Here is a 27438-nt window from a genome sequence, read left to right as displayed (position 1 = left end):
TAGGACTGCTTTATAGTTGTATTCCTTCCAGCCAGTATTAATTAGGATCATCATAATTAAATTACACTTGGGTAAAGATGGCTTTTCAGTTGAGTCAATGGAATATAACTTCAATATTCTGAGTTATTTTAATGATATAACCAGATGTATATGTAGTTATTTAGCTTTTCCACACATTTGAAATCATGAGTAAATGAGACACTAGGTATACAAGGAGTTTGCATGATAAAAATACTATTCAGTTCAGTCTGTATTCACATATCACAAAGTGGTGCAGAGGGAATTATCCTGTTCCTCAGACTGATGTAGATTAAAAAACTTGGCAGTTAGGGGCTGAACATTTTATTATGTTTATGGCTAAATTTATGATCTGTTTTTCAAATGCACTAACATCAAATGGAAATGTATTTTAAATGTAAAACAAGAGTTACCTCATTTCAAATTATATATGTAATTGAGTACATTTGGAATGGAAGCTTTAGCTGAGACCGGAGGACAATAGGAACCACATTCCAACATATAAGACTGTCATGATCAATTTGGAAGAAGAAACAAAGTGGAAACTGGTGTTGGGATTCTTAAACACTTTACCAAAATGGAGGAGAAGATGGAAGAAGATTTCCAAAGAGAGATTCTGGTGTACTGTGATTTCCATTCCCATATCCTACAGAGCACAATGGGTATAGGCATATTTCTCTTCATGAGTGTGCTTTTAAGAAAGTCAAGGAAAAGGTTTATTAGTATGAAGGATATGGTGAACTGGTATGTGAAAGATAGGCTGATTAATTACCTTGACTTTGGAAAACAACCAAGACATGATTGTTGGAATTCCAGACTTTCAGGAAAAAAAAGATTAAATCTTTCCCATGGACCAGTTGAGGGATACAGGAACAAGCCTGAGTGGCATTATTTTAATCCTGTTCAAAAGGATGGTCTGGAGGATCAAAATGGTCTTTGCAGATAGAAGCTGCCGATATTACAAGAAAATAAGGGATGAAGATTGTTGCATCCATCCTTGTCAGGGTAATTTTAAGTAAGAAAATCTCAACGAGGCAGGAAGAGGAGGGAATATGTCTTCCTAAATGAAAAATACCTGAGAGAGAAGAATCACTTTGAACATTTGGCAAGTTCTGGGAGCTCCAGTACTAGCTCCTCACCAATCCACTAAAAAGCCTCCTCTTTATGATCCAAGCTGGAAGATTTTAGAAATTGGCATTAGCAAGCTGAGGGAGAAGGGATAAGAATACAAGCCAGGGAAAGAAGCCATTATGTGGCCTTTTCTTTGGCTTACGCATCAAGATAAGTATCACAATAAGTATTTTTTTTTTTTATTCATTGACTATTTTGATGTAATTTCCTTCCTCGTATATGTCAATATGTTTTTCTAACTTTTGGTTTCACAAATATACATTGAAGAAATTTCTAAAATTTATAGGAATCATCTGGATAGGTAAACAAGTTATGCTATAAAGATACATAGTTGAATTTTGGTGAAGGGTATCATTTAAAGACTGCTTTTAACCTTCTAAGTTTATTGGCTATGCCACCGAAAAATATGACTTTGAAGCCAACAGAAAAGGAATAAATGCAAATATTTGCCTATATCTGATCCATTAATTTAAAAACATAAATAATGACACTTTTTGTTTGGGTTCTGATTACGCAGAAGACATTATCTCACTTTAAGTATTAAATAATTTTAGTTGTTTTTGTTTTATTAGAACATCAAAAATTTTTATAATAAAATAGTTTAGATCATTTTATTTAAATTTTTTATGTTCTAACTTTTAAGACTTTTGTGTCCAAGGTATCTGCATGGCTCAGTTGGTTAAATGACTCTTGACTTTGGCTCAGGTCATGATCTTGGGGTTGTGAAATGAAGCCCCACGTTAAGATTAAGATTTTCTCTCTCCCTCTCCTTCTGCCCCTCCCCCTAAAAAAAAGACTGATATGTTCTAATTTGTCTAAATACAAATTTAACAATAGTATAATAAAATTTTTATTATAGTATTATAAAATTTTTGCCTAGGACTTCAAAAGCCAGTCATCACAGAGTGTAGCTATATCTCATTATTTTGCTGTTTGGTATTTCCCCCAAATAAATTATTTTTGAGAATTTACATATGTATATAAATTTATGTGTGTGTATAAATTTATGAACATATATGTGTATGTAACGATAAATGTACATATCTCTATACGTGTTAGAAACTTGTTACAATCTTGAAGTGGAAAATAGCATACCTGCTAACAAAACACATTTATATTTAGTTTCACATTTTTGTTTTTTAGCTAATATGTACCAGTCTCGTAGCATTCTAAAAAGCAGAATTCTTGCCTTAAGTTATTCTCAGGCTTAGATGAAAAAATGAGAGGAGAATATTATTCAGTGAGAGCACACAGTCACTTCATTCTGTAGAGAGGCCTTATACATAATTTTAAACAAACATTAAGTGATTTCCCAAACTAAGAAAACTTCAGTGAAAAAACAGAAAAATAGAATTCCCTTAAAAGAAATCCATATATATGTTATGTATTCTCTTAGTTTAAATGTACCTCCTCACGGATTTCTTTAAAAAATAAAATAACCTCTTTCTCATTTGTGGTAATTCCCAAATGCTCTGAAATTTCACATAGATTAAGTTGTGTGGTAGAACATGTTTACTATTATTCCTGACACTCTAATCCATACTCTATCACTAACCAATGCATCAGTCAATGTATTACCCAACTTTCATCACTAATGACAGTGATTTGTTATGATGTATTTCTCAATAAAAAGTCATTGTGATATGGTCTTGTGATATATTGTAAAATTGTATAGAGTGTCTTCATTCTAGTTATAATTATTATACCTGTAAAATAGTTGAAAACTCAGAAAATTTTAAAAAAGATAGTTATTTCTTTCAAATTCTGTAACTATTTTAGGAGGCTTCTTTCATATCGACCAATCTATGAACCTATTATTTTGTATATTTTTGCAGATGAAGGCAATGTTTATGTCAATAACTAGAACACATGAATTTAGATTTCAGAGTGCTGCAGTATTTAGTCTGAAGAATCATTCCACTCTGAAATTTGTGTTTGACGTGACGTCTTGTGAAAGCACAGACTTAATCATACATTTGTTGCTGAAACATAATGATCAACATTTTCATTGTATTATTCAGTGCTTTATCATCATGTTGGAGACTGATGAATGTGACTCATAGTGCAGCACAATGGTCTGCACAATGGAGCCAACAACTTATTCTACAAATTTAATAGCAAAAATCTTTAATGAATTCCCAGCATGAGTGTGTGATAAACAAAACTCTTTAGTCATCATGCTTTATAGACTAATCCTCACTGTTTTACCTTGGATATATTTTTACAAGCATTGTACCTGTAGTAGAGTAGAACTCTAATAGATATTACTTCAACAAATCATTTATACATGTGATGTATTTTTTTTTTCCAAAATAGACATATTTAAATATGCAATTACCTGTAAATGTAGAATTTCATTACTGATGGGCTAGATTACACCACAGTAAAAAATAACCCAGAAATCTCAAGTACTTTGAAACATCAAAGATTTATTTCTTTCTCACTCAATTTAGAGGTCCAGTGAGGAATTGTTGGGTTCTCTGCTTTAAGTGTTCATTGTCCTTACTTCTTAACCTATGCTGATGGAGTAGTCTCTCATCGAGAATTTTATCGGTTATTGTGCCAGAAGCAAAAGTGAAGTTCTAATAGCTCTTGAAGCTTCTGCTTACAAGTGACACATGATGTTTATATTTATTTGATCAAATGATGCCAAATGGACCATATCTGAGTTAATTGATATGAGGAAATACAGGCCTATCATGGGTCTAAAAGAAGAGAGAATCAAAAATTTGTGAGCAATCTTAATGCCTATTAGATATAGACTATCAATATAGATATAGATGTTAGGTGTATTCATTCTTTTTAATTTTTTAATTTTTTAACATATAATATTTATATCAGGTGTACAGGTCTGTGATTCGTCAGTCTTACACAATTCATAGCACTCACCAGAACACATAACTTCCCTGATGTGTATTCATATTTAAGTAGAGAGTTAGCTTAAGACCATATTACTGGTATTACTATTATACTAATTAGTGTTACTTTTGGTAATTACCATTTCTAACTTGAGGCAACATTTAAGATTATAAACAGGTTAGAATGGCAAGAAGATTAGGGAAGGGAACGGGTGATGCGAGACTATCCTGCAGGATTTGTGTTTCTATGCATTTTTATCCTTATTCTAACTTCCCTTCTTTTAAATAACCTGTTGCATATCTAAGCTACATGCTTTTCAATTTTAAGTATATGGAAATTGATACGTAATGAAAATGAAGTAGAATTCTGCATAATTAAATTTGGTGGTTAGGTAGTAAATATAACTATGTTCTTAAAGAGAGGATTTAGTGTAGAAATTATTTTTATTATCTGTAAAGAGAATTAGCCAAGATTAAAGAAGTTATATTTGAGGAATTCAGTAGCCAGATAATAAATATGGTATGAAAAACTACAAACTGAGTTCTGGCCTTGTTGAGTTGATGATAATTTTGGAATGAGTTTATTTGTCAGAATTGCTTTTAAATGAGATATGGAAAAGTTTCCAGTAAAATTTAGAGTAAATTCAGGTAAAGTTCAGTAGAATTCTGGTTCTCAAACTTTGCTGCATATTGGAATTATCTGGGACGTGATCTGATGAGCCCTGGGTGTTACACACAACTAATGAATTATTGAATACTACATCAAAAATAAATGATGTACTATATGTTGGCTAATGGAATTTGAATTAAAAGAGAGAGAGAGAGAGATGGGAATTATCTGGGAAGCTTTTAACAAATCCTAATGATCAGGTATTAAAACATCTCAGTGGGGGGCAGGAGGAGAGTGGTGTTGGTGTGACTACCAGTTGTTGCTTAAAGCTCATCAGGTGATTCTGGTGTGTAACAAGGTTCGGGAATCGCTGGTATAGAAAATACTGAATTAAAACAAAAGACTTTTGGGGTATAAAATAATATTACTGAAAAAAGCAGTTTAATATATTTATAGGCATATATTTTTGTTCTCCTGGATAAAAGTTATCCAGGTTATTGTTTTTATAGGGAAAAGTATTTTGCAGATCTAATCTTACAATAAGGACCTTATATATAAATTTTCAATTTTTGACTAAGTTATCTAGTAGTGGTAAGTGTGTTACTTGCCATAATGATAAATGTATCTTCAATACACAGCATAGTACATAAAAAATCTGTGTATATTGATATTATGTTTTATAAATTACTAAGTAGAATGCTATGACACACTTATGGGGAAAAATAATATCTAGGGTATCAGATGGTCTCTGTCAAAATCTTTAATTCACTGAAGTAACTTACTTTGTAGTACTATTTAGAGCTCATTCTTAAAAGCCATTTTTATATGCCTATCTACTTACTTAAAAACACAAATTTATTCATATATTTAGGAAGTATCTATAGGATAGAAGTGAAGAGAATGAACTTTGCAGTCAGAATTCTTGAGTTCATATCCTATCTTTGTCATTTACTAGTTTGGTAATCTTGAGCTAGTTACTTAAACTCACTACACCTCAGTTTCTTCTTAGTAACAGTGCCTGACAATATTTAAGCACTGAATAAATGTTAGTTTCTATTATTTTTGTTTTATATTTAGGTATTCAGCTCAATATTTTTGCTTTTTCAAACATGAATAAGATACTTTTCTTCAGAAGTTTTAGTTCAGTGAAGGAGACAAATATATAATTTTTAATACATTATAATAAGCTCAGTGTAACAGGATTTAGAAGGGAACGAGATATCAGCTCAGGGGGAATAGAGAGTGGGGTTCAGGGATGGCTTCTAAATGAAGGTAACTATTTAAAGCAAATTTGCCCTGTTAGAAGGTGATGGAGCATATTTGTGCAGAGAGGGGTGTACATGTAGAGACTAGAGTAGGCTTTGAAAGCACAGCATATTCAGGAACCTGCAGAGAGCTGAGGCTAGGAGGGGCATGGAATGTGTAGAGAGGGAGAGAAGAGCCAGACCACAAAGAACTTTGTGTCTCATGCTAAGGAGTTTGGACTTTTTCTTGGTGATAATGGAGAATCACTGAAGGACTCATAATGCAAGTATTGGTATTTTTAGAACCAATAATCAATGCACTCACAAATACATTATCCCACATGACAAACCAGAGTCACTTCCCAGTCTATGATGAGTCTCTGAAAGGTTTTTAACGGTGAGCAACAAAGGTAAATTTTTCACTAATGTACCTGTCCTGGGCTCTTCATTCAGTCTGCCTTTTCTATAATCTTAAATCATTTAGTCCTTATAATGAAAACTAGATAACTGTAATATGTGTAATCATCTTTTATCTGCAATCTGTAACAGCACATAAGTAGTAGTAATTTTGTCCCTAATATGGCTTTCAGCCATATATGTCGTCCCCATTTTGCACCAAGAAATTGGCCATTTCATCATCCCAGACTGAGTGGTCATGCTTGTACCAGGCCTGTGGTTGTATTTTCAGTCAAAACTGAACCGACTCACAGGTAGTCCTTTGTATAGTGGTTTACTGGGACATGACATATCACTGCATGCAGGTATTTGAAGACAAAAACATCTTAAACTTAGTCTGTAGCCACAGGTACAAGGTAGCTATGGATGAAACTCCTCAGACACCTATCAATGAGAGCAGTGCTAAATATAAAATTAGTCATACTGTGGAATACTTAAAATAACCTTAAGACCTGGAACAGAATCAGGATTGGAAACTATTTATATTTACATTTTTATTTATATTTATTTATATTTCTATTTAGAACGTCATTCTTTTTATGTTGTGAAAATGTAGATTTAGGGGTCCATCACTGTGAGTGATCTTGGGCTTGTCCATCAGTATTCTTAAAATTCAGATTTTTCCATCTATACTCTCAGTCTGTTGGGCTATAACATTTGGAAAGTCATACTTCTATTAAATTCAGATGTTGAGCAATGAGTATGTGGGAAGTTCTAGGCATGCTCCTGATTTAAGTCCACGTTGTACTCAACTTGAGAATTTTCTTAAGTAGAAATCCAAATGAAGTTGAGAGGCAACTGAACTTTAAGAAACTTGAGATTTTTCATTCAGCTTATACATGAGGTCTGGTCTGTGTGGCAGTCCTTGTTCTAGAACCTGTCATAAAACATGATTAAGGTGGATCCTTAACCTTGAATATCTTAGCCTAATAGAGGGAAATATACTTATACTATTAATTATGAGGACTTTTCTTCACTTCCTTCTGAACTTTAATAAAATATTATTCTTGCTATTGAGGCCTTTCCAAGGTGTCCTTATACAGGATTATATAAACCATCTTCAAATGCATACTTTTTATCCCTCTTCCCTACTAATTTTCTTCTATTTTTTGCCATCTAACATACTATACAATATATATTTCTACTTTATTACTATCTTCCCATATACCACTGTCATCTTCATAAGAACTGAATTTTTTATGTCTGCTTTTTCATTGCTGTGTGTGTTGGGCATATCATTGTTGCTCAGAAATATTTGTTGAATGAAAGAACAGATGGCGGTTTCACTTATTTGTGGAGCATAACAAATAACATGGAGGACATGGGGAGATGGAAAGGAGAAGGGAGTTGAGGGAAATTGGAAGGGGAGGTGAACCATGAGAGACTATGGACACTGAAAAACAACCTGAGGTTTTTGAAGGGGCGGGGGGTTGGAGGTTGGAGGAACCAGGTGGTGGGTATTGGGGAGGGTACGGATTGCATGGATCACTGGGTGTGGTGCAAAACCAATGAATACTGTTACGCTGAAAAGAAATTAAAAAAAAAAAAAAGAATAGATGGCAATTGAGTTGAATCAATAATTCTGGGGACAGAAGAAAGAATGAGTATATCTGCCTATAGTCAGATACGCAGATATACTCATAAGGTGGGATTAATAGAATTTGACCATCCTTTCTTTTGTTTGATTTTTTAAAATTTGCATGTAGTTGACACACACTATTACGTTTCAGGTGTACAACATAATGATTCAACTTCTCTGTATGTTATGCAGTGCTCACCACAGTGTAGCTGCCATCTGTCACCATACAACCTATTAAAATATCATTGACTATATATAATTTATTATATTTTCTGTGATGTGCCTTTTATTCTTATGACTTGTTTATTTCATAATGGGAAGACTGTTTCTTCCACTCCCCTTCACTCCTTTTGCTCCTGCCCTTTGCAACCATCAATGTGTTCTATTATTTATAGGCCTGATTCTGCTTTTTGTTTACTCATTTGTGTGTGTTTTTTTTTTTTTTAGATTCCACCTGTGATTGGAATCATATGGTATTTGTCTTTCTCAGTCTGACTTACTTCACTTAGCATAATACGCTGTAAGTCCATCCATGTTTTTCCAAGGGCCACAATCTCATCCTTTTTTATGGCTGCACAGTATTCCTCTGTGCGCGTTTGTGTGTGTGTGTGTGTGTGTGCGCATCCCACATCTTCCCTATCCATTTGCCTATCAGTTGACCTAAGTCTTGAAAATAAACAGATCTTTACTGTGTGTTGAAGAAGAGGAGGAAGAATGATATCTTGAAGTAATTATTGAGCTTCTGCTGGAACTAATGGGTTATACTACTTTTCACTTCCATTTCAGGATTCTACTTTTCTCTCCTCTCTCATGACTTGTGTGAATAATGTTTGCATTTTAACTCTTTAAACTCTAAAATCACTATTAAGAGGGTTAACAAATGATGACTCTCGTTCAGTAGTTTTAAGACATCTGAAAATTTCAGTCTGTTATGGTTTAAACTTGCTACTTAAACTCTGTCAGATGTCAGGATAGGGATAGCTAGCAACTAGCCTAAGGGAAATGTGTAAGAAATAAATAAAATTAAGATTTGCCCTTTTAAAGTTTATTTCATTGAGGTAAGGACACTTAAAGTGAATTCTACCTTCTTAACAGATTTTTAAGTGTACTGTATGGTATTGTTAACTCTAGGCACAATGCTGTACAGCAGATGTCTAGAATTTGTTCATCTTGCATAACTGAAACTTTATACTCAATTATTAACTTTTCAATTCCCCTCTCACCCCAACCCCTGGTAAACACCATTCTACTCTCTACTTCTATCAATTTGAATATTTGAGGTAACTCATATACCCAAAATCATGCAGTATTTATCCTTCTGTGTGACTGGTTTATTTCACTTAGGATAATGTCCTTGAGGCTTATCCATGTTGTGGTATATTGCAAGAGTTTCTTTATTTTTTTTTTATTTTATTTTTTTAAAGATTTTATTTATTTATTTGACAGAGAGAGATCACAAGTAGACGGAGAGGCAGGCAGAGAGAGAGAGAGAGAGAGGGAAGCAGGCACCCTGCTGAGCAGAGAGCCCGATGTGGGACTCAATCCCAGGACCCTGAGATCATGACCTGAGCCGAAGGCAGCGGCTTAATCCACTGAGCCACCCAGGTGCCCAGAGTTTCTTTTTATTTTTAAGGTTGAATAATATTCCATTGTATGTATATTCTTTTTTTTTAAGATTTTGTTTATTTGACGGAGATCACAAGTAAGCAGAGAGGCAGGCAGAGAGAGGAAGGGAAGCATCGATGCAGAGCTTGATCCCAGGACCCTGGGATCGTGACCTGAGCTGAAGGCAGAAGCTTTAACCCACTAAGCCACCCAGGCGCCCCGTATATTCTTTATCCCCTCAGCCATGCGTGGTCATTTACATTGTTTCTGCATCTTGACTGCTATAAATAATACTGCAATGAACATGAGACTTTGATTTCATTTCTTTTGGATAATTACATAGAAATAGGATGTTTGATCATATGGTAGTTTTAATTTTTAATTTTTTGAGGAGTCCCCATACTGTTTTCCATAGTAGCTGCACGATTTTGGTTTTAAATTGAAAGAACTCCCCAAATTTCTGAGGATTCAAACAGTACAGTTTCATCACAATATTTACTTTTTGTAGCCAAGGAAATAAAAGCTAGGAGAAAAACAAGTAAATTAAATTATGATTAAGAAATTTTTTTCTAATATCTTAACAAAGTCTATCTGATCTATTTTACTAAACATAATAATAAAACCAGTAGACCACCCTTCTGTCTTGATATTTGTCTCCAGTGGGGCCAATTAATTCTAACTCTGTGTAAAATAATTGCTGTAATTCAGATATAAATCTCTCTTATTTCTAAACTGAATAAGTAACAGGTCTTATAACCCTGATATTTATTAGCACATGGGAACCATTTATAAACAAGTATATATGCTGCTATCAAATAAAAGTTGAATAAAACAAAATATATCAAAGAGAAATTAATGAGCTGTATATAGTGAATTACTTTTGGTATGATATTCATTGAGAAAATTGATATCAGATTTTCATCTAGTATTTCTTTTGTACAAAATAAAACAAAAATGTGTTTTAGAGTGTGTCAATTTATAAACTTCTGTATTTATACATATGTAGTTAGGTTTCTTTAATATTTTGCAACATCAAATTTAATTTTTTTAATTAAAAATTTTTTAGGGGCGCCTGGGTGGCTCAGTGGGTTAAAGCCTCTGCCTTCGGCCCAGGTCATGATCCCAGGGTCCTGGGATCGAGCCCCACATTGGGCTCTCTGCTCAGCAGGGAACCTGCTTCCTCCTCTCTCTCTGCCTGCTTCTCTGCCTACTTGTGATCTCTGTGTGTCAAATAAATAAATAATTAAAAATTTTTTGAGTTAAAATATTGATATAAAATGCATGTGGGTTCACGTGCATTTGTAAGCAATGATACACAGAAATCCTTTCATACTTAGTCTAATGGTAACATTTTGCAGAACTATAGAATATCATAATCATATATTGATATTGATATAATCCACTGCTCTTATTCAGGTTTCCCCTGGTTCTGCTTGTACTCTGTGTGTGTGTGTGTGTGTGTGTGTGTGTATAAGTTCTGTACAGTTTTATTATCTGTGTTGGTTCCCATATCCGTACTCACTCTCAGGCTACTGAATAATTCTAACACCACAAAGATTCCATTTTATTCTCCTTTTTTTAAAAGATCTTATTTATTTTATTTGATATATACAGAGAAAGCATGAGCATGGGAACAGTGGGAGGGGCAGGAGGAGAAGCAGCCTCCCCGCTGAGCTGGGACCCAACAAGGGGCTTGATCCCAGGATCCTGGAATCAAGACCTAAGCCAAAGGCAGACACATAACTGGCTGAGCCACCCAGGTGTCCCCATTTATTCTTCTTTCCAAACATTACCCACCTCCCTCTCAAGCCTGCTCCATTCCAGACTACTGGCAACACTAGACTGTTCTCCATGTCAGAAATGAAATTTTAAGACATTTTATAAATAGAATCATAAAATATAGACTTTTTTGGGCTTGGCTTTTTGTCATGCATCATGATTATCTTGAGTTTTATCCCGGTTGTTATGTGCATCAGTCCATTCCTTTTTGATGCTGAATAGTATTCCATGGTGTATAGGAACCACAGTTTATGTAACCCTTCATGCCAGTATTTGGTACTCTTACTATTTTGAGAAGTATGTAGTGATGTAATTGGTTTTTAATAAATACATCTGTAGTCTCTTACTTTTTCTAAGGAAAGAGCCCTAATTCACACTCTAAGCCATAAGGAGGATGAAACCATTGTATAATAATGTGATAATTGTACAAAGGGATCACAGTTTTGAATAGATAAATATAATGGATCCTTCTCTGAGATGAAAATTTTATCATTATAAATGATTCATAATCTAAGCACACATTATTTGTTTATTTTAGTATATGTTCAGTCATTTCTTGGGACCCCTGCAAAACAAACTGTTATGAGTGCAGGTACATTTTAATGGTGTAAATGTATAAACCACCAGAAAAGTATTTACAAAGCATTTGTATTTCAAATCAATATGAACTTTCAGACCAGTTTTTATAGAATGGATGTATTCAATAAAAATACTTATTTAGCACCCAGTCAGAAGTGAGCTAATCTCATATTTATGTTGGGCTTTATTTTTGTATATATTAACTTGCTTGATCCTCACAATAATTCTGTCAGGAAGACATACTATTTTATAAATAAAGAAATTATGACTAAATTGCTGGTTAAGTCATGTCCAAGAATCCACAGTTAATAATGGTAGAACTGTTACTAGGATCCATGTCTAATCCCAAGGTGCTGTGTCTAGTGATAACAGGAATGAGTACAAAGATATTGGGTAAATAATGAAGTCCACGATTAATTATTAAGATGAATGTTTACCAGATGAACACCATTTTATAGCTAGTTTTAAATTGATGTGAAATGCTGTATCTGTGCTTTTTTAGGTTGTACTATGCACATTCAAATGTTAGTTAATTTTGAAAAGACTCTCCTAATAATTTCACAAGAAAAAAAAAAAGAGGTTACCTTCACATCCAAGTAGATGGACAGCCAGCTTATGTTTTTCAAAAAGATTTATTTATTTTTATTTGAGAGTAGAGGGAGGGGCAGCAGGAGAGAGACAGAACCTTAAGCAAACTCCCCGCTGAGCATGGAGCCCAAGGGGGCTCGATCCTAGGACCCCGAGATCATGACCTAAGCAAGAGTCAGACACTCAATGAACTGAGCTACACAGGTGTCCCTCCAGCTTATATTTTAAGAGTAGTATCTTTTTGTTTGAGATAGAGTGAGTGAATGGTATACCTAAGAGGTCAGTTGTGAATGTCTTGTGTTTACATGTAATCAGGTAAACTGGGTTTGTAAAATTTTATTTTTGTTTGTCAATATTCTGTCTTACAGCTTGAGCTCCAGAGATCCAGTCCTATGATTTTGTTAAAATGGCACCATTTGCAGTCAGATATTCCCTTTAAAAATTACATTTAATTTTTTAAAAAGATTTTATTTATTTATTTGATGGGGGGGAGAGAGTGAGGAGCAGTGGGGGGAGGGGCAGAGGGAGAAGTAGACTCCCCACTGAGCAGGTAGCCTGATGCAGGGCTAGATCCCAAGAACCCGAGATCATGACCTGAGCTGAAGGTACCTGCTTAATCAACTGAGCCAGCCAGGAACCCCTAATTTTTTAAAAAAGATTTTATTTGTTTTAGATCCAGTTTTATTGGGGAGAGGAGCCCAGAAAGAGAGGGACAAACAGACTCTCTGGTGAGCACAGAACCCTATGCAGGGCTCATGTCCTTCAGCCCTCAGATCGTGACCTGAGCCAGAATCAAGAGTTGGGTGCTTAACTGACTGAGCCACCCAGGTGCCCCCACTTTTAATTTCTAAAAATTAAGATATCTAAGAAATAGAAACAATACAGCATCTCTTATTTCAAGGCAATGTTTTTATATTCTTTATATGACTTACTACCTGATTAAATATATGCTAAAACACATAATTTTAAAAATCTATTCATTGTGAAATTTAGACTTTAAATTATTTGTCCATACTGACTAAAAGGAATTATACAACATTTAGTCAAGAGAACTTTTCTAGGAAATCAGGTTATCTGTAGTGACTATTGATCAGAAGTTATCTATATTTTACAAAGTTAAAGATTTTTGCCCCAAATCTAGCAATCTGATTTTCTTGAAACCTCCTTGTCTTTCACTGTCACATTCAATCAATCGCCAAGTCCCACTCAGTTTTCTTCTTAAATGTCTCCCCAGTTAAGCCACTCATCTAAGTACTTCACCATTACCCTATCTGGGCCACCATGAACTGCAGTAGCCTCCTGGCAGGTTCCTAGCCAGATGCTTTTAAAGTACACTGAACTTTTTTTTCCCCATGTTTTTATTTAAATCCCAGTTAGTAAACATATAGTGCGTTGCTAGTTTCAAATGTAGAATTTAGTGATTCATTACTTACATACAAAACCCAGAGCTCATCCTTTATGCTTGCCACCCATTTAACCTATCCCACACCCACCTCCCCTCCAGCAACCTTCAATTTGTTCTCTGTTGTTAGGAGTCTGTTTTCTGGTTGGCCTCTTTTCCCCCCCACCATGTTCGTCTATTTTGTTTATCAATTCCGCATATGAGTGAAATCATACGGTATTTGCCTTTCTATGACTTACTTCACTTAGCATAATATTCTCTAGCTCCATCCACATTATTGCAAATGGCAAGATTTCATTCTTTTTTATGGTGAAGTAATATTCCACTTTGTATATATGTGTGTGGGGTGTGTGTGTGTGTGTGTGTGTGTGTCTGTCTGTCTGTCTATACCACATCTTCTTTATCCATTCATCTGTCAATGAATATATGGACACTGGGCTCTTTCCATGCTTTGGCTATTGTTGATAAAGCTACTATAAACATCAAGGTGCATGTATCCCTTTGAATCATTATTTTTGTATCCTTTGGGTAAATACCTAGTAGTGTAATTGCTGGATTGTAGGGTCACCCTGGGCTCTTCATCACACTTTATGCTATGTTAGCTTGTGTATCTGTCCTTGCCCCACTGTCCTGCAAGGTCTTTGGTAGGAACCTGCTCTATTCAGTGTTGTAGTTACTCCTTCTAGCACAATTAATGAAGCAAACTCAGTGCTCAGTACATATCTATTAAAGTTATAAGTGAGGGAATAAAATTTACATTTACATAACTTTTTCTATTTCTTATAGATCAGATAAGGCATGACTTATTGTTAGCAGATCTTAGATCGAAGGTGAATATATTGACAAAATTCTAACTGGTCACTATTGTACAAAATCATATTACATCATAAACAAATATTGACATAAATAACCTCTTAATGCTTTTATATCCGTATCAGTTTGACTTTAAGACAATTATAATTGAACAAGTAAATATTTGCCTTATATCTTTTCTTTCTATACTTGGGATTAGTGAATACTGATCTTCTTGTGGAAAATTTGAAATGAACAAGATAGGTATTCTCATTCAGCTTGAAACAGAAGATGTTTTCAGGGAAACTTAATATACTAATACCTCAATGTTCAATCTTCTTCAGTCTTATAAGCCTTAAAAGTCTTGAATTGGGACCAATGGATTGATGTAACCACTTTCTTTTCCATGAGTTTCCTCGTTAAATGCTTCCTTACACCATTTTCATTACATGATCAAATTGTAGAGACATGTAAAATTATTTTTAAATACATTGTCTTTTAAAAATATTGTTTTTTAATAGCAGAAACATGTAAATGTAATGGGGATAGCTAGCTTTGTCTATAAGCAAATCTTGCTGCAAAACACTTTAGCTTCATCTTTAAATCATCATCTCGTCCTGTGGTTTCACTACTCTTGTCACAATAAAATTTAATTAATGCTACAATGATCACGTTGGCAGTTTGGATGAGTGTGTTTTCTGGGATGAGGTACTTATCTTGTATAGATGTAGAATTGTAGTATGTTTACAGAGAAGTGCAGAAATCCTTAAATGGTGTCAGCTTTTCCTATGTTGGATGTTTGCTTCAACCTATCACTGATGAAATTTGAGTTTATTGAAACATTTTTCTGATTTTAAAACCCATGTGGGGCACCTGGGTGGCTCAGTGGGTCATAATCTCAGGGTGCTGGGATCGACTCCCATATTGGTCTTCCTGCTCAGCGGGGACTCTGCTTCTGTTTCCTCTATGTCTTCCCCCAGCCCATGCACTCTCTCTCTCTCTCTCTCTCTCTCCCCCCCTCAAAATAAATAAATAAAATCTTTAAAAAATATATGTAAAAACAACCACATGTGTACTTCAGAGAAAAGAATAGAGAGAATGACAAAAATCACCCATCTCCCCTACACCCAGGGATAACAAGAGCTCATATTTTTTATATATCTTTATTGTCTTAAGTCTACATTTTGTCATTACACTTTGAGGTCATAAGATATATAGAATTTTATTTCTTGATTATTCACTTCACATATTATTAGCATGGAGATTTTTTCTTGTCATGTAACTCTTGAAAAATGTTTTTTGAAAAAAGGGTTGTAGGAAGTAGCATTATAGTGATGTTTCATATTCCTAATTTTGGTAAATAAAATGTTACCTATTTTCCTCATTTTAAAATAATGCTGTGAACATCATAAACAATAATAAAATAAAAGGGACTAGCTGGTAGTTGAAAAATTTGACAAATAGTTAATAACCTTAATGGATTAAAAGCTCTCCAGAATCAGTAAGAAAAAAATAGATGCCCTGATAGGAATATGAACAAAGTATGGATATGCTGCTCATGAAATTTTTTGGAAAACATGATAAACATTAATATTAATCACATAATTCCAAATGGAGGCAACACTTTGCCATATTCTTTGGGCATGAGATTGGCAGAATTTAGAATGACTTATTATATTGTCAGACTATAGAAAAGAGGGCCGTTTTCTAATTGCTAGCATGAGTGCTACCTTGTAAAATCCAATCCATTTGGAAAACAATTTAGCAATAAAAAATAATGATAAGTCTTAAACCATTCCAATTTTTAGGACTGTATTCCAGGAAAATATTCTGACACCTATAAAAGAAAATAGGCGGGCAGTTACCTTGTTTTGTTTTGCTTTTACATAATAAATACTAGGAGAAAACTTGACAATAAAATTTCGTTTTCTTTTTATTTACTTTTTATTAACATATATATTATTTGTTTCAGGGGTACAGGATAGTGATTCATCAGTCTTAACACAATTCACAGCAGTCACAATAGCACATACCCTCCCCAGTGTCCATCACCCAGTCACCCCATTCCTCCCAACCTCCTCCCCTCCAGCAATCCTCAGTTTGTTTCCTGAGATTAAGAGTCTCTTATGGTTTGTCTGCCTCTCTGATTTTATCTTGTTTCATTTTTCCCTCACTTCCCCTATGATCCTCTGTCTTGTTTCTCAAGTTCCTCATATCAGTGAGATCATATCATAATTGTCTTTCTCTGATTGAATTATCTCACTTAGCATAATATCCTCTAGTTCCATCCACATCATTGCAAATGGCAAGCTTTCAGGTTTTTATGGCTGCATAGTATTCCAGTGTGTGTGTGTGTGTGTGTGTGTGTGTGTGTGTGTGTTTACCACATCTTCTTTATCCATTTATCTGTTGATGGACATCTAGGCTCTTCCCATAGTTTGGCTATTGTGGACATTGCTGCTATAAACATTCAGGTGCATATGCCCCTTCAGATCACTACATTTGTAGTTTTGAGGTAAATACCCAGTAGTACAATTGCTGGGTCATAGGGTAGTTCTATTTTCAACTTTTGGGGGAACTTCCATACTGTTTTCCAGAGTGGCTGCATCAGCTTGCATTCCCACCAACAATGTAGGAGTGTTCCCCTTTCTCCGTATTCTCACCAACACCTGTTGTTTCCTGACTGGTTAATTTTAGCCATTCTGACTGGTGTGAGGTGGTACCTCATTCTGGTTTTGATTTGTATTTCCCTGATGCCGAGTGACGTTGAGCAGTTTTTCATGTGTCTGTTGGTCATTTGGAAGTTTTCTTCACAGAAATATCCATTCATGTCTTCTCCCCATTTCTTGATTGGATTATTTGTTCTTGGGTATTGGGTTTGATAAATTCTTAATAGATTTTGGATATTAGCCCTTTATCTGATATGTCATTTGCAAATATCTCCTCCAATTCTGTCAGTTGTCTTTTGGTTTTGTTGACTATTTCCTTTGTTGTGCAAAAGCTTTTTATTTTAATGAAGTCCCAGTAGTTGATTTTTGCCCTTGCTTCCCTTGCCGTTGGTGATGTTTCTAGGAAGAAGTTGCTGTGGTTGAGGTTAAAGAGGTGGTTGCCTGTGTTCTCCTCAAGGATTTTGATGGATTCCTGTCTCACATTGAGTTCTTTCATCCATTTAGACTCAAAATAAAGTTCCTTTTTAAAACCTAAATTACATGGGATGGCTGGGTGGCTCTGTCAGTTAAGCGTCTGCCTTTGGCTTGGGTCATGATACCAGGGTCCTAGGATCAAGTCCCACATAGGGCTCTCTGCTCACTGGGGAGCTTGCTTCTCCCTCTCCTTGCTGTTCCCCAGCTTGTTGTCTCTCTCTCTCTGTCAAATAAATGAATGAAATCTTTAAAAAAAAAGAATAAAATCTGAATTACAGGATTAATTGGCTAAATAGGTAATGTTATATGACTAATTAATATGTGGTCTTAAAAATGAAATGTATATTGTCAATTGAAAATAGATTTTTAAATGGCATAATTTTTTATTTTTATGTAAACACATGCTTATCTGTTTAAGATTTAGAAGGAGGTTATTATGATAAGAACTTTAAAAAAACCTTTAAACTTTCTATTTTTCCGTGAACTGAGCTGTATACATCACAACTCAGGAATGTTTAAAAAACTTCTTTCAAGAATTTTTTTTCTTAACCCACTAAGTTCGTTAAATAAAAAGCCATATGTGGATTTACAGGCATTATTCATTGGTTTCATTCATTCATTCATTGGTTTTGTCTCTCTGTAAAAAATAAGTAAATACTGTGAACAAGTCCAGCTCCATGAAAATACCTGACACATTAGAAAGAAAGACAAAAATGGTGGGGGGGGGGGAGAAAGGAAGGAAAGGAAAAAAGTAAAGAAAAGAGAGAAAGAACCTGGCTTTTCTTGTAGCTCTCTATAGGTTATAGCTGCTATAAAGGTAATAATATCTATCATTGAGGGATTCTTACTGTATGTGAGGCATTAATCCTATTCCAAGAATTTTATGTATATTTATGTATATTAACTTAAGTCTCACAGTACCTCTATTCTACAGACTTATTGATTATTTCTGTTTTTCAGAAGAAACTAAGGCAGATAGAGTGTTGGCATCTTGCTCCCGTCACGGAAGTGGTGGTTGCATTTGGACTTGAATCCAGGCAATCTAGCTTTAGAGCTTCTAAACTAAACTGCTTCTTAAGTTGGACACTGAAAAGTTTGAGAAATTTAAGAAACTCTAGAGCATCATCTCTGAATTTATAGATTAGGATGGGCTTTTAATAGTCTCCAAAAAAATACAAATTTGTCTCAGATAGTTTTCCACCTCTTTCTCTTTGAGCACACTTTTAAGTAGTAGAAATTTTAGCAGCATATTTTAAAGGTATGAGAAGACCCCAAGCCACATGAAACAGGTCAGCCCTAATTACCACACAACCACTACTACTGATTAAGACTGTTTTACAGCATCTTTAAAAGTCTCAACAGTTATCTACTGAGTTCACACAGAGGAAGAGTATAACCCTGTGCTATTCTTCCCTGACTCTCACAAGCACTCCCAAGCCAAAGATGTTCACAAGTACCAGTAAAGAGTAAATGCATGACTTCTGTTGCACAGGCTGAATTCCTTTTTTTGTCTTGTTTTGTTTTAATTTTTTTCCTTTTCTTTTTCTTTCTTTCTTTCTTTTCTTTTTTTTTTTTTTTTTTTTTTGGTAGATAGCGATAGTGTGGTGATAGTAACTTAGGTGAACAGAATGAATTAATCACCATGATTATTATCAGTATCGGTCCTTTGCATATCTCATTTCTATTTCCTTTTTAAATTTATCTTACAATATAATGAATGCCTATAAATCCACAGCCAATCTTAAAACTTTATGATAACTGTGTAAAGCTAACTGTTCCTCCTTGTCCTTTCGCCTGACTTTCTCTCCTGTCCTCCAAGAGAGGTAACCAACTTTTTGAAGTTTTTTTCAAAACCTGTGATAAAAGAAAATTAATACAAGAATTTTGCCTTGCTATTAGGTTACAGATGAATTAACAAGGAGCCTAAAGAATCCTATATTTTGTTAGATAATTCAAGAAGCTACATATAATAGACATTGACATTTTATTATGTATTTTCAGTTGCAACAATACTAACTTACATATTGCTTAACATTTGGCAGCAAGCCTATGAAAGGTTTGTGATCTATCAATGTAGCCATATTGTACCCATTGCTAACTACTCTGTGGTTTGAAAGCTGACATCTAAGGTCACCAGATCTTAACTTGGATTTGACCCAATCTCTCTTCTATTGATCAGAGTATCCTAAAGCCAAAATATGATCACCGTAGCAATGGTAATTACATGATTAAACTATGTTTCCAAAAGCAGTGTCATTTTCTAAAGCTGTTATATACATTTTAGAATCATTTTCAGTACATCTTTATTCACTCTATGTTTGCTTAAGTACAGAGATTCTTTATTTTTGTTAATCTTCAGGTGCTTGAATGGGACACTGAATAGGGTAAACATAGAGAGAATTATTTAAGTAAATGAAATATACAATTGGAGGTATGTGGAAGGAAAATATCTAATAAGTACAAGAGTGGTAAACAACTTCTTTGAGCACTAATTTGAAATGAATATTAATTAAGGTCTATAAACTAAATCTAAGTTTCTAAAAATTTGCATTTTAAAAACTATTGTTGCTTTACAATATCAGTAGGAAGATATAAATGGACATTATGGTGCTTTGGTTTTTTTATCGATACAGCTGAGGCCTTATTGCCTTGACTTTTTATGTTGACCAAATGGCTAGTAAATTATTTCTAGGAAAGAGAATTATATTATATGAATGAGAGTGAGGTTGTTAAAACATTAACCCAAATTAATATTTTCATGGTAAATTTGATATTTTAGATGTAATGAATTTATTTCATATTACGAAGTATCAAAATTTGGCAACCTTTGTTATTGGTATAATTTAGGCTAGGCTTTATTTCCTTAGGAAAATCCTTTGAGGTTATATTTGTAAATGGGACTATTTTAGTACTGTGAATTAATTGCTATAACACATAAACCTTACTATATAAGGGCTCAAATACAATAGAAAATAATATTTTCATCGTTCAGTAGTTTAAAGCAGTTCAGGTTGGTGATATCAGTGTGATTAGTGTGCAGGTGGATTCTCTACCACAAGGTCATTCAACAGTTCAGGCTTATAGAGTTTCCACCATGTTTACATTTGACTTTCAGGGTTGCCTTATGTGGGCATCAGCATGGCAAGGGGGAAAGAGAATGAAGTTTAATGCATGGGAGGCATTTTTTCATCTGGCCTAGAAATGGAACCTGTGACTTCCACTATTATTTCATTGGCTTTCTCAATTATATTTACACACCTTACTGCAGGGAAGACTGGGAAATATAGTGTATCTGGAAGGTTAAGAAGAACTACTTTTGACAAATGGGTAAGAGAATCTGCCACAGCAATGATTTTAGGAATACTTTTAAAAAGAGACTTTGTTTAGGTCAAATCTTACTCATTCTCCTACCAGCAGATTAACCCTCAGAAAAGTACTTACCTTCTCTTTGGTAATGTAATTACATACTTTGTGTAATTATGTACTTCTTTTTGGTTTTGTAATGTATACATCTATAACATAAGAACATCCACACACCAACATTTACAAGATTATTGTATTAATTAGGTGAAATAATGCATCTAAAATATCTAGTACAGTGTCTGGCTAATTGTATATAGTCCAAAATGGTAGGTTTATTGTTATTAAGTAATAACTAATTACTATTATTAATTATTATTAAGTACTATTATTTGTGTGTGTGTATGTACCCTATCTCTGTGTGTGTGCATGTGTATATGTGTATCCTTTTGCCTATCTGCCAACGAAAGAACATCTCCCTATTCAGTAGTTTCAATTCATGTAAGTAGAGTTTGTCTTATGAATTAAGGAGTGGTTTCCATAAAGTTCCCTTTAAAAAAAAAGAATGTGGAATCACTGATAAGAGTAATTTCTTCCTCTCTACTGAAAAAAGCATTAAAATTTTGGCTTGAAGATGGAAACTAAAGCCTTAAGAAGGAGTTCAACTAGCTATAGTTGATAGGTGAGCAAAGTTCGCCACATGGATTGTGGAATAGTATGAGCTGATCCAGGAAGGTCTGGTTTGGATAGAGTACAGAGGCATATTTAAAAGTGGAAAAGAGTCCAAGAGCTTTGAGCCATATCAGTTTTGCCTAAGGCTCCCTGGTGACTGCTGTAGCTTCACTGAATCTCTTAACACTTTCTTTGGGTAGACCTTAAAACCTGGAAATGTATGGTGACAGTGATTTTCAGGAAGCACAAATGCCACAAATTGAGAAAGATAGAGGAGCAGCCCCCTAATAAAATGCTGATGCCATCCTAAGTCAATCTGTATTAGTTAGTATGAGTTAATAAGCTGGTAGAGTTATAATTCTGAATATGACAAAACGAATATATTTTTCCAATTCATTACAATGATGCCAAAATGGAAAATGAGGCTACTTAAGTTGAGATGATTAAAAAATTTCTATAAGCAGTGATAGAATTTACTCATTGTCTTCTGTGATATTACTCGAAGGTAGTGGAAAAATTGTTTATCTCTAATGTTTTGTTTCTTGGGAACTAAAGCTTTATGGAAGAACTGAAGTTACTGAAAGAAGGTGAAGGATACAGTGAGACTAAGACGTCTGTTTGCATGTTACTATTAGTCAAGAGAATTATCTCTGATGATTGTACATTGCCACTATACTTAGTCTGGTTTAATAAGCATGGTGCTTATCTGGAGTCTGCTGTCATCTCATAGACTATTTCACTCTTGAATTACTGATTATTTAATAGAAGAGTTATGATCTTACAGATTTCTCAGTGGAACTTCATAAATAGAAAATTGTATGAAGAAGTAGGGTCTGTTAGAGAAACCAGACAGAGGAAATGCCCACTCACATATTTTTAAGGTTCCTTCCATCGGGTCGTGCTTTTATGAAAAGTTAAGTAAAATTTAAGTCATCAAATGTCAAATTCTTCCAAAGTCATGATGTAGGGCTACTGATAAATTTTTTTTCTTTTTTGATAAAATATGGAAAGCTCATTTGTTAAGGCAAATTTCTCGTAACATTTCAACTGGTTGCACAGAACATACTTTGAAGAAGCTGTGGATTCTTGTCTACCTAAAGTTCACCTTTGGTTTGAACATTAGTGCATGAAACTAAGACTTCCGGTGGTCTTAGAAGCAATATAGTTAAGTAAAAATCAATGGGTTGGATAAAAAGTCACTAGATCGGGCCAATGTAATGTAAAAAACAAAAGATATTAGTGAGGAAAGGAAGCAAAGATATTTCAGAAAAATTCAAACAGGAGCGCCTGGGTGGCTCAGTCGGTTGAGCCTTCAGCTCAGGTCATGATCCTAGGGTCCTGGGATCAAGCCCCACCTCTGGCTCCCTGCTTGGCGGAGAGCCTGCTTCCTCTCCCTCTGCCTGCTGCTCCCCTACTTGTATTCTCTCTCTGTCAAATAAATAAAGAAAATCTTTTAAAAAAAAAATTCAACAGAAAGGTAGAATTTCATATAAGTTAATATTTCAAAAAAATTTGAAATTCTTGAATTCTTACAGAAGAAAAAAAAAACTTTTGTCAAGAGACACTGCTGTTTAGAAACACAGCTAGACCATCCTTATATATTCCCGACACAATTAACTTACAAACCTCAAACATAAGTAAATAACACTTAAGCATATAGGGATATTATTATTCACCAGTTAAGTAATAGATACAAAAAAGTCATTGTCAGCATACCTTTTAATTCTCTTAAGTCTGCTCATTTTGTCTTGTGTTTAACAGAAAGGATTAAGATGCCTTATAAATGAGGAGAGGTTTCTCTTTGTAGGGGTTATTTTATGTAGAAGTAGCAATTCCACTGTTATAAATTTTAGAAATTAATATCTTAGTTTTGGAAAGGAGTTAAGCTACTGCCTGGTTCTATTATAATTAAACGCAGAAATCCCCTCAACGTCCAGGTAGGTGGACATCTGAGTTCTATGTGAATAATTTTAGTAATGGAGTTTATTCCTTTAAGCTGTAGCCCATTCTCAGATAGCTCTAATAATGGGAAAACTCCTATCTAATTTGAACTACAGACTGAATTTTGGAACTTTCCCTTATCGGTCTTGGTATCCTCTTAAGTTATAATTTTCTTTCCCTTAGCAGTCCTTCATAAATATGTGAAGACAATAGCAAATTCTCATTCTCTACAAGTCTCTTTTCTGGATTAACTGCCCATAGTTCCTTTCTTCTTTTCCTTTCCTTTCCTTTTCTTTCCTTTTTTTCTTCAGATTATAACTCAGTATGGTGACTAATGTCCTTTTGTAACTTTGTTTATAATTTCATTTTATGTCATCATTTAGTCCAGATTTGTATTAGAATCTATTCTAACCAAATATTCTATAGTAGCTATTTAAACTGATTTGGGGTAAGGAGTTATATGTTTATATGAAATAAGATTTTTGTAACATTCTAAAAATCACTGCAGTGATTCCTGTTAAAAGTACATAAAATTATTACTGCATACAGAACAAGAGAAAATGGAGATGTTTATCCAAATTAATGAGTTCAAGATTTTCTCTCTCTTTGACCATGCCTTCTTAGACCTTTCCAATTTCAATTGTGCTGATTTTCCTATTTGTGTCCTTGCTATAGCTAACCTGTATGAGATTATTATTTTCCATCTACATCTAAACCACTCCCATTTGGACCTTTTAAAATATCCATTTGTTTTCAATGTTTCTTTCCTCCCTTCCTGCTATGTGTATCACTGATACAAACGGTAGTCCCAACTACCATTCAAAGAGAGGTGTTTGCAAGTCAAACCGAACAAAATATAACAACTTCCTTATTCTAGGATCTTTATCTTCAGGACTTTTTTACTATACAATAAATTGCCTATACTTCTTACTTTTTTCATCTTCCCTTGTTAATTTCTATTCATCCCCCAAATCCTATCAGTTCAGAACTCACCTCTTGGGTCAGGTCTTTCTACATAGAAAGAATAAGTTGCCCTTTTATGAAGCCCTTTTAGAAAAAATAATAATTGATCATATTGTTGAGCATGTTATGATTTTAGAAGATAAAGGTAACATAATCTCTGCTTTTAAGAATCTCAAAAGTTTAGGGGCACCTGGGTGGTTCAGATGGTTAAGAGTCTGCCTTTGGTTCAGGCCATGATCCCAGAGTCCTGGGATCAAGCTCTGCATCAGACTCCCTGCTCTGTGGGGAGCCTCTTCTCTCTCTCCTTCTGTTGCTCCCCCTGCATGTGCTCTCTCACTCTTTGCCAAATAAATAAATAAAAAATCTTCAAAAAAAAAAAAAAGAATCTCAAAAGTTTATAGACATAGATATGTTGACTAATAATGTAATATGAATGTAAAACATATGTGATGCAAGTGATATGTGATTGTTGCACCAAAAAGTGTTGGCACAAAGGAAGAAATGATTTTTAAAGAAAACATTTGATCTGGGTCTTAAAGGATGACCAAGAACTCATTCTCTCTGCTTCCTTTGATTAGATTCATATCATACAGCATTTTTATTTACTTGTTCACATTTGGTATCTCTGCCCAGATAATGCATGGGTTTGCTATACTATAAGTTTTGTGTATCTTTGTTACCTAATAGGATTCATTAACTAATAACTAGTACATAATGTTTATTGAATGAGTTAAGTCATAAAATTTTTAAGTCATTTCAAAAGTTTATCTCTTCCTTTCTTCTATGCCTTTTCTTTCCTTAAATTTTAAGTTCAGGAATCTTGGCTTTCTTGCCTTCTTGCCATTTTTTGAGTCATTTTTTTCAGATTTTCATTTTATGTAACAAAACATATTATTTCAAAGTTTCTGATCATGCCATTGAGGGATGACCCAATAATTGGGTCAATAAATGGCTGAGATGTCAATGAAAGAAGTAAAGATGTTGGTCTGAGTGACCCACAGTGATTCCAAGTAGCCTGATGGATTAGCAGAGGCAGGAATGCCTCTCTCTTTTTTTACTATTGTTTTATGTTTTATAGACACTCTTAAAAGCCTTATTTTTATATTCTTTCTGATGGTTATGTGCCTGTAGTAACCAATAACGTGCCAATAAAAACTGTAAAGATAGTGAATGTTTCAAGTTCCATTCAATCATTTTCAATAACTAAAAACCACATCATGTAACTGTAGTGATAGTATTTATTCAAAACTCATTTTGCTTATTTTATTTATTTTGTTGATTTTGGAAAATCTCTTTCGTCTTCATGAAATAGAACAAAGATAATTACATACAAATACTTTGTATTTGTATTCCATATATGATTTTTTTTATATCCCATGTAATACTACATATCAAGAACCTATTTTGAGCAACACTACTGTAAGAGGGACTTTTATGAATCTAAAACTTTATTGATAATGCTGTTGGTGACCTATATGTTAGGGCATGCAATGCAAAAGATATGAATATTTTGGTTTAAAGGTTAAAGTGCATTTGGGGAACTGCATTTGGGTTTTGTTTCAATCACAGGACATAAAGTAAAAGTATTAAAATTTACTCATTCAACAAGTATTTATTAAGCATCAGATATGAGTTAGGTGTTATACTAGGCATTGCTGAATCGAAGGTGACCAGAATAGACCTTATCTTCAAAGACACAGCTTGCTGTTGATATGGTTTCTGTTTCTGTTAATCATATGGCTAATCAATAAGTTTCAAAAAAGTTATTATTGATCCAACTATTCCACATTAAGTTCTTTGGAGTTAGGAGTAGATAGCCTAAAAGAAAGAGTTTTATTGGTACATTGTAGGATGTCTGTTTTCTATTTGTGAAGACTAGGATCTTGGTAAGTTTGAAGTTGAAGTAATGGAAATATTAGCTATTGTTTTTGAAATATTAGCTGTTTTTGAGCATGGATGGTGGTCTTTCACTACAGTGTGAAGATAGCAGTAAAAGAACTGATGAGGTTATATGTTATCTTAGTTTCACATATTTTAAAAATCTCTGCAGAGATATAAATGTGTACTTTAAAAGAATTGAGTATTCTTTGTTATAAAACTATTAAGATAACTATTTTCATTTAACCGATTCTACATAGAATTCTCCTGTCACAAGTGTCTTATGTATAATTCAAGAATTTTGGACCAAAAAAGCAATTAATGTACTCCTTTTCTTAAGTCTTTCTTATATCCCAAAGTATTAAGTTTAATGACAAAGGGGGGAAAAAAAAAGACTTGTGGAAAATATCCAGGACCAGTAAAGAAATTAAGAAAATGTAATGTCTTTTGAGCAGTGTCCTAGAGAAAGTGTTCATAAATCCATTTTAAGAGAAATGCATATGTATTAGATATTATAATCTTCCATTTCAGTGAATTACATTCTGTAATCCTTATTATATAGTGAAGGACATAACACAGCTTTCCTTTCTGGCATTTAGGTCAGCAGTGGTATTTGAGTAATATAAATGAAGCAAAAGAAAAAAAAAAGAATAGATGTTCTGGACATATTATTTTGGCAGAGTTGTTAGTTTAGAAATATTTTATACATTGATTCTTTTTTTCTTTTCTTTCTCTGTGCAAACTCTCCCAGAGAAAATAGGTGGGGAATTATTTAATTTTATAAGCAGCAACAACAACAAAAACAAAATTAAACTTAAATTTAGAATGCTTCTTAACCTACTTAAATGGATTTATACAATCTTGCCTAATACTTAAAATATTAATAAATGAGATCTCTGT

The sequence above is a fragment of the Enhydra lutris genome, unplaced genomic scaffold (assembly GCF_002288905.1).
Source record: "Enhydra lutris kenyoni isolate GAN:26980312 unplaced genomic scaffold, ASM228890v2 scaffoldscaffold1, whole genome shotgun sequence".
Taxonomy (NCBI): Eukaryota; Metazoa; Chordata; class Mammalia; order Carnivora; family Mustelidae; genus Enhydra; species Enhydra lutris.
The sequence above is the reverse complement of the archived record's forward strand: the minus strand, read 5'-3'. Positions refer to the sequence as shown.